The sequence below is a fragment of the Ovis canadensis genome, chromosome 13, assembly GCF_042477335.2.
Source record: "Ovis canadensis isolate MfBH-ARS-UI-01 breed Bighorn chromosome 13, ARS-UI_OviCan_v2, whole genome shotgun sequence".
Classification (NCBI taxonomy): Eukaryota; Metazoa; Chordata; class Mammalia; order Artiodactyla; family Bovidae; genus Ovis; species Ovis canadensis.
The window spans coordinates 74,646,318-74,657,901 of NC_091257.1; the positions used below are offsets into that span (position 1 = coordinate 74,646,318).

At 42.6% G+C, this 11,584-nt stretch overlaps 1 pseudogene; it reads right to left on the reverse strand.

Moving 5' to 3' along the window:
* Nucleotides 1–7,297: 7,297 nt before the first annotated feature.
* Nucleotides 7,298–9,187, reverse strand: LOC138417896 (KATNB1-like protein 1 pseudogene; annotated as a pseudogene).
* Between the last annotated feature and the right edge of the window lie 2,397 nt (nt 9,188–11,584).

Sequence of the window (11,584 nt, forward strand, 5' to 3'; positions counted from 1 at the left end):
TGTTTTTGCCGACTGTATAGAGCTTCTCCATCTTTGGTGCAAAGAATATAATCAATCTGATTTTGGTGTCAACCATCTGGTGATGTCCATGTGTAGAGTCTTCTCTTGTGCTGTTGGAAGAGGGTGTTTGCTATGACCAATTCATTCTCTTGGCAGAACTCTATTAGCCTTTGTCCTGCTTCATTCTGTACTCCAAGGCCGAATTTGCCTGTTACTCCAGGTGTTTCTTGACTTCCTACTTTTGCATTCTAATCTCTTATAATGAAAAGGGCTTCTTTTGGGGGCATTAGTTCTAGAAGGTCTTGTAGGTCTTCATAGAACTGTTCAACTTCAGCTTGTTCAGTGTTACTGGTTGGGGCATAGACTTGGATTACTGTGATATGAATGGTTTGCCTTGGAAACAAATAGAGATTATTCTGTCATTTTTGAGATTGTATCCAAGTACTACATTTCAGACTCTTTTGTTGACTATGATGGATACTCTATTTCTTCTAAGGGATTCCTGCCCACAGTAGTAGATATAATGGTCATCTGAGTTAAATTCACCCATTCCAGTCCATTTTAGTTCGCTGATTCCTACAATGTCCACGTTCACTCTTGCCATCTCCTGTTTGACCACTTCCAATTTACCTTGATTCATGGACCTAACATTCCAGGTTCTTATGCAATATTGCTCTTTACAGCATCAAACCTTGCTTCTATCACCAGTCTCATCCATAACTGGGAGTTGTTTTTGCTTTGGCTCCATCCCTCCCTTCTTTTTGGAGTTATTTCTCCACTGATCTCCAGTAGCATACTGGGCACCTATCGACCTGGGGAGTTCATTTTTCAGTGTCCTATCTTTTTGATTTTTCATACTGTTCATGAGGTTCTCAAGGCAAGAATACTGAAGTGGTTTGCCATTCCCTTCTCCAGTGAACCACATTCTGTCAGACCTCTCCACCATGACCCACCTGTCTTGGGTGGTCCCACATGGCATGGCTTAGTTTCACTGAGTTAGACAAGGCTGTGGTCCATGTGATCAGATTGGCTAGTTGAATTCTTAGGAAAAAAAGAAAAAGACATGTATTGTTGCTATCAGAGTACTGAGGAACCTCCATACTATTTTCCACAGTGGCTGCACCAACTTACATAAAGGAGAATTTATTTATGTAATAGAATGAGGGAAATTTGGATTGGAAAGAAGGCAACTGGGAGGGGAGGGATAGGAGAAAATATGGAAAATTGGGGAAGACGATGAAGGCTCTGCAGGATTGAAGAGGGTTGTGAAAAAGCTCATGTGGTGGGATGGCCAAAGGATTTGATAGATAAAGATGAAAAAATATGACATAATAATTTACTATTTTTCAGTTTATTTTAATTTGTTTAATGACCACTCTTTAGCACTTAGCCAAGCATTATTCTAAGTGCTGTTTAAAATATTTTTTCAGATATAATTCATTTGCCATAAACTTTAGTCTTTTAAAGTATATAATTCAGTGGTTTTCATCTGTGTAGAAAGTTGTACAGTCATTATCATGATCTGATTTCAGAATATTTTCATCACCCTCTAAAGAACCCTCATACTCTTACAGACATTCTCCAGATGCACGAAGGTTTGGGCTCTGGGACCATAAATGTTCAAATTCTAGCTCTTCTAAGTGACTTCACTTATTCCGAAGCCTCGGTTTTTCCCTTGAGAAGAATGCTGCTTACCTTGGGGGCTTTAAGAGGATTAGAGATGATGAATAGAACATGCCTAACACAAAACTAGTGCTCAGTTAATAGCAATCAGGCTTAATGTAGGCTATAAAGTCACAGTGACCTCGGGGATCTGATCTATTAAACCCAGGGCTGGCATTAATTTGGAATTTAGTAGAAAATATAGCAAGAAATTGATAAAAATGAAATCCAACCCTAACATTTTCTAAAGAACTTTCTAATGAAAGAGAACTCCCTAACCTGTGAAACCGTGAGAACCGGAGAACTCAGTGCAGGCTAAACAGGCTTTTTTGCGGAAAAATATCTGAGCCCTCTTAACATTTAAATGGTACAAAGCAGTGCATTTTGTCTCTCAGGCAACCAACAAACTAGACTCCACTTCCTGGTTTAAAAAAAAATGTGGCTGTTCTTTAGGGAAGGAATGAACTTAAGGCACATTTGTATCAGGGACCTTTATATCAGGGGCATGCTGAGTGGGGCAGTAGTAAAGAATCCACCTTCCAATACAGGAGACACAAGAGATGCAATTGCAATCCCTGAGTCACGAAGATCTCCTGGAGGAGGAAATGGCAGCCCATTCCAGTATTCTTGCTGGAAAATGCCATGGACAGAGGAGCCTGGCAGGCTTCAGTCCATGGCACACACACACATATCAGGCACCACATTTCTCAGCCCCGAGTCCGAACCAGGCTGTGTGAAATGGAAACAGACTCAGAAAATTAGATCCCAGCCCTAGCTGACCGATCCTGGGAGCCCATGGTGAAGAAATGTTCTGACTGCTCGCTCCTCCTGCCCTTGGACTTCCTATAGGTGCTCCCATTGGCCACAGCAAAGGGGCTTTGGGAAGCCAGTCCCTGGAATCACCTCCCAGGCGACCAAGCATGGGGACAGAGAAGCTGCAAGGAGAGTTCAGTGGAAGTTTTTGGAGCAAAGGGAAAGCCCAGTCCCCTAGAGCAGAGAGCTCCAGGTTGTCTAGACAGGTCATGGTGAGGTTCTGGGGCAGTTTCAAGGGCAGAGTGTTGCTTGGGTGGATTTCTAAACCTTTCATTTATCTGAAAAAGGCTCATTTCCTCCCCAAACAGGGATCAGACCCATGGTCCCTGTATTGGAAGCATGGAGTCCTAACCACTGGACCACCAGGAAGTCCCAAAGTCTCCTCTTGTATCTGCTTTTTATCAAGAACCTCCTTAAGATTTTACCAGAAGAAAATGTTCCAGGTATTAGAAGCCTATTTTAAAAATCACTCTAGAGCCTTCTAACCTCCACTTGCTCCCTTATCTGTAAGTAATAGGTCACATTTAAGCAAAATGAGCCCTGAACTCCAAACTGAACTTTTCTTTCACAGCAGGGAATAGAAAACCCTCCTGTGATTGGCCTTTCCCCAGATGTCCTGCGAGGAGATGCCCCCATGGAGCAGGCCTGACATTTAAGATGAAAACATCTTCATTCCTCTTTGTGTTGAAAGAGTAGAGGAAGGGCAGATGGGAAAGTCTGTCTGGGATTCAAATTCTGTGCTGTAACTCAAGGCTCACTAAGAAGGTGGTGTCAGTTCTGCTAGACTGATTAGTGTATTTAAAATTTCAGATTAGAAACTCTTGGGGGAATGAGATGCTTAGTGTATAGGCCTTTTATTGTGACACTTGGAAAATTCTCTAACTTATGTGTGTTTTCTGCACTGCTTATTCCTAGAAAGATTGCACACCCAAAGTAAGAGAGGCTATGATCTGTAGTTTTGTTTAATTCAGCCGCATTTCCAATGGAGGAAGTATCTCCCTCCCAGTATCTTTTAAAAATTACATCATATTTTATTTTTTAATTTTTTGGCCATACTGTGCGGCATGTGGGACCTTAGTTCCCTGACCAGGGATCAAACCCGTGCCCCCTGAATTGAAGCATAGAGTCTTAACCACTGGACCGCCTGGAAAATCCACTACCACCCCAGTATCTTTTTGTGGTTGTGGTGTGACATTCCTGTTCCAGAATCTCTCATTTGAAGTGTTAGATGCTCCAATTTGGGCTGAAAATCCCAAGGTGAGTGAGGCCAGTTAAACCTCATTTCACATCAAGTCCAGATGTTACCTAGCCATACACTTGGAAAATTAAACTTGGCAGCTTCTCCAGGAATCAACGTGATTGCAGCTCCAAGCCCCCCTACCAGTCCCAGCAGTGTCTGGAGTCAGAACTGCTTCATGGTGACCTGCAGGGTCTTCTGAATTCCATCCCCTTATTTCTCCTATAAAAGAGTTTGTCAGTTTTACACAAGAAAGAAAGGCAAGCTGAGCACCCTGGTAGCTTATTTTCTTGTTCTGGCAAAAACCTCTGAGATTCTGAGCCCACATTTCAATAAGGCTTAGGCTCAGCTGCATATGACTCAGTGGTTCTCATGAGTTAGGAAGGTGGTTATGCCCACTGAAGGGATGTTTCGGAACGTCTGGAGACATTGTGGTTGTTACAGCTAGATGGGGGAGGGATGCTGGCCTCTAACATAGAGGCCAGGGATGCTGCCAGCTTCCTATAGTGCACAGGGCAGCCTCCACTTCAGACGATCCATATGCCCACAGTGTCCAGGCTGAGAAACCCCGACACAGCTGAGATGTTTGTCAAGCCTGCTCGACTCAAGTTGAGACCCTTGCTATGTGTCTATCTGTGAACTCCTATGACATTTTGAAATCAGCATTTAAAATTCTTTCAACTGTGTTTATTTAATGTCCACCACATACTCTGGTGGCTCAGACGGTAAAGAATCCACCTGCAGTGCAGGAGACCTGGGTTTGATCCCTGAGTCGGGAAGATGCCCTGAAGAAGGGAATGGCCACCGGCTCCATCATTCTTGCCTGGAGAATAACATGAACTGAGGAGCCTGGCAGGCTAACGTCCATGACGTCGCAAAGAGTCAGACACGACTGAGTGACTAACACTTTCACCACATATCAGGCGCTATTCTTAGGTCTGAAGGCTCAGCCATGAACAAGACCAAGCTGGTGTCTGTGTGGAGCCCACGGTCTCCAGGAAGCACTTTTCTTTGGTGGGAACTCCTCTGCCTGTTGGAACCTCCTCAGATTTCTTCCAGCCAGATTTCTCTGACCCTCTTCTCTTCCACCCAGGCTGGGCAGGGACTGGCTACTGTAAGCACTCAGATACTATCAGCAGAATTCTACCTATGACGTCTTCTGGGAAAGTTTTAATTTCCTGGCTTCAGCTCTACTAGAGGAAGACCCCCAGGCACAAATTCAAGTGCAAGTAGTTTGTTTGAGAAGTGATTTCAGAAAACACTGGTAGGGGGGTGGGAGGTAGAGCAAGGAAGAAAAGACAGTCAACACAGGGTGTATCATCAATCAGGTCACCCCCCGGGCCAGTGTGGGAAGATAGTCCAGACTATGCAGCTCACAATTAAGCACCCAAGGGTTGAGGGGGCTGGGGTATTTATCCACCAACCCCTATCGGTCATTGTTTGGAGTCTGCTTCCTGGGAATGTTAATTCTTTTTTTTTTTTTTAACTTTTTATTTTATATTGGGGTATAGCCAATTAACAATGTTGTGATAGTTTTAGATGGACAGCAAAGGGACTCAGCCATACATATACAGGTCTCCATTCATGCTGTCTAGCCCCACCACTGCCTCCTCACCCCAACCCCCGCCCCAGTGCCAAGCCAAATTCCCTTCCTGGATCCAGGCTGGAGATGTTAATTCTTCAATAAGTTTCCAGCGTGCCACGTGCAGGCTGAGCAAGCTCTGATAGCCGCAGAAAAGAGTTGCATGTGTGTCACTGGAAGTCATGCCAGAGAGCATAGAGCTGGGAAGGCTGGGGTGGGTGGCAGTATGCAAGACACTGACAGCAGCTGCCAAATGGTGCATCCTGGGGGAAGCCGGAGGCATCTCATCTTCATTGGATGCTTGCTGAGCTTTCAAACCTATTGTTTCGTTGAGTTACTAAGTCGTGTCCGACTCTGCGACCCCACGCACTGCAGCATGCCAGGCTCCCTTGTCCTTCACTATGTCCTAGAGTTTGCTCAAACTCGTGTCCATTGAGTCAGTAATGCCATCAAACCATCTCATCCTCTGTCACGCTCTTCTCTTCCTGCCCTAAATCTTTGCCACCATCAGGGTCTTTTCCAATGAGCTGGCTCTTCACTTCAGGTGGCCAGAGTATGGAGGCTTCAGCTTCAGTATCAGTTCTTCCAGTGAATGTTCAGGGTTGATTTCCTTTAGGATTGACTGGTTTCATCTCCTTGCTGTCCAAGGGACTCTCAAGAGTCTTCTCCAACACCACAGTTCAAAAGCATCCATCCTTCAGTGCTCAGCCTTCTTTACGGTCCAACTTTCATATCCATACATGACTACTGGAAAAAACCATAGCTTTGACTATACAGACCTTTGTCGGCAAAGTGATTTATCTACTTTTTAATATACTGCCTAGCTTTGTCATAGATTTCCTTCCAGAGAGCAAGCATCTTTTAATTTCAGGACTGCACTCACTGTTCATAGCGATTTTGGAGCCTAAGAAAATCAAACCTGTATATCACCCTCATTCCCCCCAACTTCCAGAATGCTGCTGGAGCAGAACATGACTGAGAGTTTGGGAGAGCTTGTCATGTGGGCTTTTGGATGTGTGGACTGGTGTGCCTCGCTGGTCTGGAGGAGCCTGAAGGCAGGGGCTGCCTAGAGCAACTCCAAGTGGCAGGGAGTTGGGGAGAAAGGGCAGCTGAGGAAGATGCCTGTATTGGCTAAGCATGGAGGAACTCAATGCAGATTGACAGTGGGTCAAGAAGAGGCTGCAGAAGGTAGCTGAGCGTGTGTCCTACCAGGCTGGCACCCAGGGGAAGGGATCCCAGGAAAGGAAACTTGTGACAAGACAGGAGGTCATAAACCCCACTGGGGAACAATGCAGTGTCAGAGGGCCTTAATGAAGGGTTGAAGGTTGCATTCTCTTTCTGAGTTTTTAAAATTTTTCTCCAGTATAAGCTTCAGTCCCTTCCACCTCATGGACAGAATCTTGGCCCATATATTCAGTTTCCAGTTCATTTTTTCCCCCATCTTGTACTTTAAAAGAATTTCTTGTTCATTTTTAAATGTAGTTGGTACCGTGTGTCCAGTTCTGAAAGCAGGGGACAGTCTGCTCGGAATGAAGGGGAAATAGGCAAGGTTAAGCCTCCTCTCAGTTTGCCTTAATGAGCAATTCCTTCTCAGCGCTGGGAACTCTGATTCAGTCGTTCTTTGCCGAAACTAAATTGAAATGAGAATGGAGTCTGGCCTTGAACTTTTTTTGTTTAATTTCCCTGGGGATTTTGATCTTTTCAACTTTTCTCTCTGTTCTGAGTTGTTCATATGAGCTTCCTTTGGAGCTGAAACAGACTGATTCTGATAAGACATCGGCTCTGTCTATCTGCTAGTTATGGGATGGAAGGGTTGTTATCAAAAAAGAGTCCCACATTAATAGGTAAGGGCTCTGAAGGCTTATCTGTGGCTTGCCTTTGCTTTTTGGCCTAAACTAAATGTGAACATATGGGTTAGATTATTTGTTTTGTTCTTTTTTTTTTTTTGATACAGAACTGAAAATATCAGAAATCTATATACAATAAAAAGTGAATATAAATTAGTCAATTCCATAGACATTTCCAGTTAAGCATTCATACAAATACAGATTCGCCTTTTTCTTATATATAGGAGTAACACATACATACCTACATGACATGATTCTGGCAAAAAAAAAAAAAAATCAGAGATACTAAAAATATTCTCAAGTTTTAAGAACGGTGTAGAATAAGTTTTAACAACATTCTACATGAATGGAAACCCCTGATTTAATTCCATGATTTTATCATGCCAGAAGCATGGTTGCTTTTAATTTTCTTAAACAGATATTGTTATCATACACATTGGCTTATTAATAATTAAGGCATTTTGCATACACAGTATCTCAGTGTGAACAAAAAACTTTTAGTACTGATTATTTGCTATAATGGTTTAAACTTTCAAAGTCTTTTCAACATAAGAAAATAGTAGCTGCACACATATAAGTGTTTTCTTATAAAACACAATCTTAAAAAAAAGTAATGATGATTGGTCTCTGTGATTCCTAGTAATAAGTCCTGTCTTATTTTTCACATAGTATAAATTATATTCTTATGCAGGATTGCATTAAGACCCAGTAGTTCTTAAACAATGTTACCAAATAACCATATAAATCCCAAACGCAGCAGAGGTGAACAATCTCCGTAGTGCACTTTCACCTCATTGAAGCTGAAGCTGCTCCTTTTGGATCTTCTTCCACTTCAATGTGAAGCAGATCGGTAGCATTTCATTAGTGGTTTCATCATACGTTTCTTTAGAGGAAAAAATGGTTTTGATTTCTTCCATAGTTCACAGTTCTCAGATGAGATATTTTTGGGGAAATCATATAGTCCAAGGATGTTTTGAATAGCCAAATGCTATAGATGAAGTCTTTCAATGCAACTGTAATAAATAAGCATCTACATCCTTGGCTATATTACCAGTATATCCTGGAACCAAAGTAAGATGGTTTTCCTGTTCCCACAATCCACTTAATTGCTGTTTTAAAATCTGAATATTTCCATCGTTCACAACTTCTGTTTTGGATGATAGTTCTGACCACCACCTTTTTATGACTGCTTGAAGCCAGTTTAAACCAACTATTATATATTCTTCAAATCTGCTTTTAAGTAGTGACTTTACTAGAGGCAACAAATCTACACAGCAGCCAAGTGAGATATACTGTTTTTCCTCCTGTAAACTATTGGTGAGCACGGGAAGGCAATCTACCACAACTCCAAGGTCCTCTATCCTTACTAAATATGCTACAAGTTCACTAATACTTCTCTTTCTCCAGAAAGTTAAAGCTACATTCAGTCTCAAATTCCTGCTGAACAAAACCTGTGCCATTGTTTCATGGTCCTGAGAAACTTCAGAAAAAAAGCCACTGTATTTTGATGATGGGCTTTCTGTCTGTGAAGAACCAGAATCACTGGAGTTAATCAAATATGTTCGACTCTCATGCCATAATTTTTCAGGGAGGTGGCCTGCACAAGCCAGTTCATTTTCTTTATTTGCCATGACACAGCCCCCACTTTTAGGGGACTGCTTTTTTCTGTAACAAGGATTTTGAATAGGATGATGAACTTTCTTTCTTCTATAGATCACCTTACGTAGTTTATCTGGGCTTTTCACAGCTTGTCCAACTGTTCTAGTTATGTAAGCAGCCAACTGTTTTGGAGATTTCTTAACCTCCTTCATGTTCTTATTAGTGAAATTAGAGATCCTTTTTCTAGGAAGATCAATGGAATGATCCTCAGTATTATTACAAAAGTTGCGTTTTTTAACATTGTGGGTTTCAGATGCCATAATCTCTTAAATACCGGCGCCTCATGGTACCCCGGCGCCTCCGCCCAGCCCAGGCGCTGACCGACTGCGCCCGGCAGCCCAGACTATCCCTCGGCTCCCCGGCCGAGATCCAGGAACGGCCATTCAAACGCCGCCGAGCGCCTGTTTTGTTCTTGACAATAATTTGTGGAATAAGTTGCACTCTTCAAGAGAAGCCAGGAAGCATCTCATTTCCTGGATTTCCTTTTTAAATTGAAAAATTAATACTTCCGGTCCTGGGGAAAATGTGGCAGTGTTATTAAAATACTTGGTGATTTGATGGGTAAGACTGAATTGGTGAAATCCCTTTGGAGGGCAACTTGGAAAATCTAATAAAGTAATAACGCACATGCCCTTGGGCTCTCAATCCCACTTCCAATAGCTTTCACTACAGGTATACGCTGCCGTGAGCACAAACAGGGATGCTCAAGGTTAGCCAGGGCAGTGTTTTCATTGTGGAAAAAGATTAAAAATTCCTTTGGACTTCCCTGCTGATCCAGCGATTAAAAATCCACCTGCCAAGGCAGGAGACATGGGTTTGATCCCTTGTCCAGGAAGATTCCACAAGCTGCAGGGCAGCTAACCCTGTGCACCACATCTACTGAAGCCCCCACTGGACTGTAAAGAACCAAAGTTCACTGGCTTTGGCATTAGATGAGAGTCCAGATCAAGGCTTGAAATTTTTCACTGTAAGCTAATAAAAAAGGATAGGCCTCTGACTCATTGACCCAGGAAAGGGCAGCACCATCCTTTTACTTATTCAAGACAAAGCCCGCAGAATCCTGCCAATTCTTCTTTCATGCACATTTCAAATCTAAATAATTTTCTAGGTCACTTAGTTAATAAGTGGTAGAGCTACAGTTTGAAGTGGGCCCCCTGATCTGGAGAGAGTCGAGGCGGTCTGCCCAAGGACAACTACAGACTTAGGAAAGTTATACAACTAGAGTTTGAGTGCTAAGAACTGCTCTCAAGCTCCTGCTGTATAACTAGAACTGCCAAAGTCTCATGCAAATCACTACTCCAGTACTTTGGCCACCTCATGCGAAGAGTTAACTCATTGGAAAAGACTTTGAAGCTGGGAGGGATTGGGGGCAGGAGGAGAAGGGGACGACAGAGGATGAGATGGCTGGATGGCATCACTGACTTGATGGATACAAGTCTGAGTGAACTCCAGGAGTTGGTGATGGACAGAGAGGCCTGGTGTACTGCGATTCATGGGGTCGCAAAGAGTCGGACACGACTGAGTGACTGAACTGAACTGAACTACGCAAATCACTGGTTATCCCTAGTACAAAGGTGCTGACCACAAGAAATGAAAAACCTCCACTATTTAATATTGGATTTTGTATTATATATGGGCTTCCCCAGTGGCTCAGTTGGTAAAGAATCTGCCTGCCCCGGTGCAGGAGATGTGGCTTCGATCTTTGGGTCAGGAAGATTCCCTGGAGGAGGAAATGGCAACCCACTCCAGTATTCTTGCATGGAAAAAAATTCCATGGATGGAGAAGCCTGATGGGCCACAGTCCACGGGGTCACAAAGAGTCAGATACGACTTAGCGACTAAGACAACAACAAGTATAATAAATACTGGATTACAGATTTTATATATTATAGATAATATAGCATAGTATATTGATATTGATAGCAATCTTCCATTTTGCATTTTAGAGTTTGGATTTTGATCAGTATTTTGGTTTTTGAAAACTCATCCTTGGCTTTCAAGAGGAGAAGACCAAGTGAAACTTCTGCAGGAATCCTTTATCCTGAATTGCTTCTCAGCAGCACATTCCTCAGGCCATAGTTAAATCTGAACTCCTTTGACCAGATTTTGACACAGGTGTGGGGATAAATATTGAATCGAATATTGAGTCACTTTCAACTAATCTGGAGTGGCTGTTTCTTTGAAGAAAAATCATTTCCATTTTGTAAGAGCTTTTTTTTTTTTTTTCTGAGGGGCGCAGACCTTGTGAATATAAATAAAGATTTTCTTTTTGAGTGTGTGGTGAAAACATTCAGCTTGGAAATGACTTCTCTGGCAAATTTCTTGCTGCAACTACATAAGTAGACAAGTAAACATATAAATAAATGAATGCAAACCTGCCAGACTCTGATAAGATGGGTTTTCAGAAAGAATTCACTCCTATAGTTATTTTACATCAGTAGGCATATTCAGTACTTCAGGGGCAGTTTGATTATATGGAGTAATTCATAATCCTGCTATAAGGTAACATTTATGGAGCCTTTATGTGTGCCAGAAACTGTCCTTTGTATGTTTTTTTAAATTTTATTTGTTATTTATTTTTGGCTGCACTGGGTCTTTGTTGCTGCACACGGACTTTCTCTAGATGCAGAGAGCAAGCAGCACCCTCTAGCTGCAGTGCTCGGGCTTCTCTCGTTGTGGAGCACAGGCTCTAGGCACATGGATTTCAGTAGTTGCAGCATGTAGGCTCATTAGTTGTGGCTCACAGGCTCATTGCTCTAAGGTTGTGGAATCCTCCTGGACCAA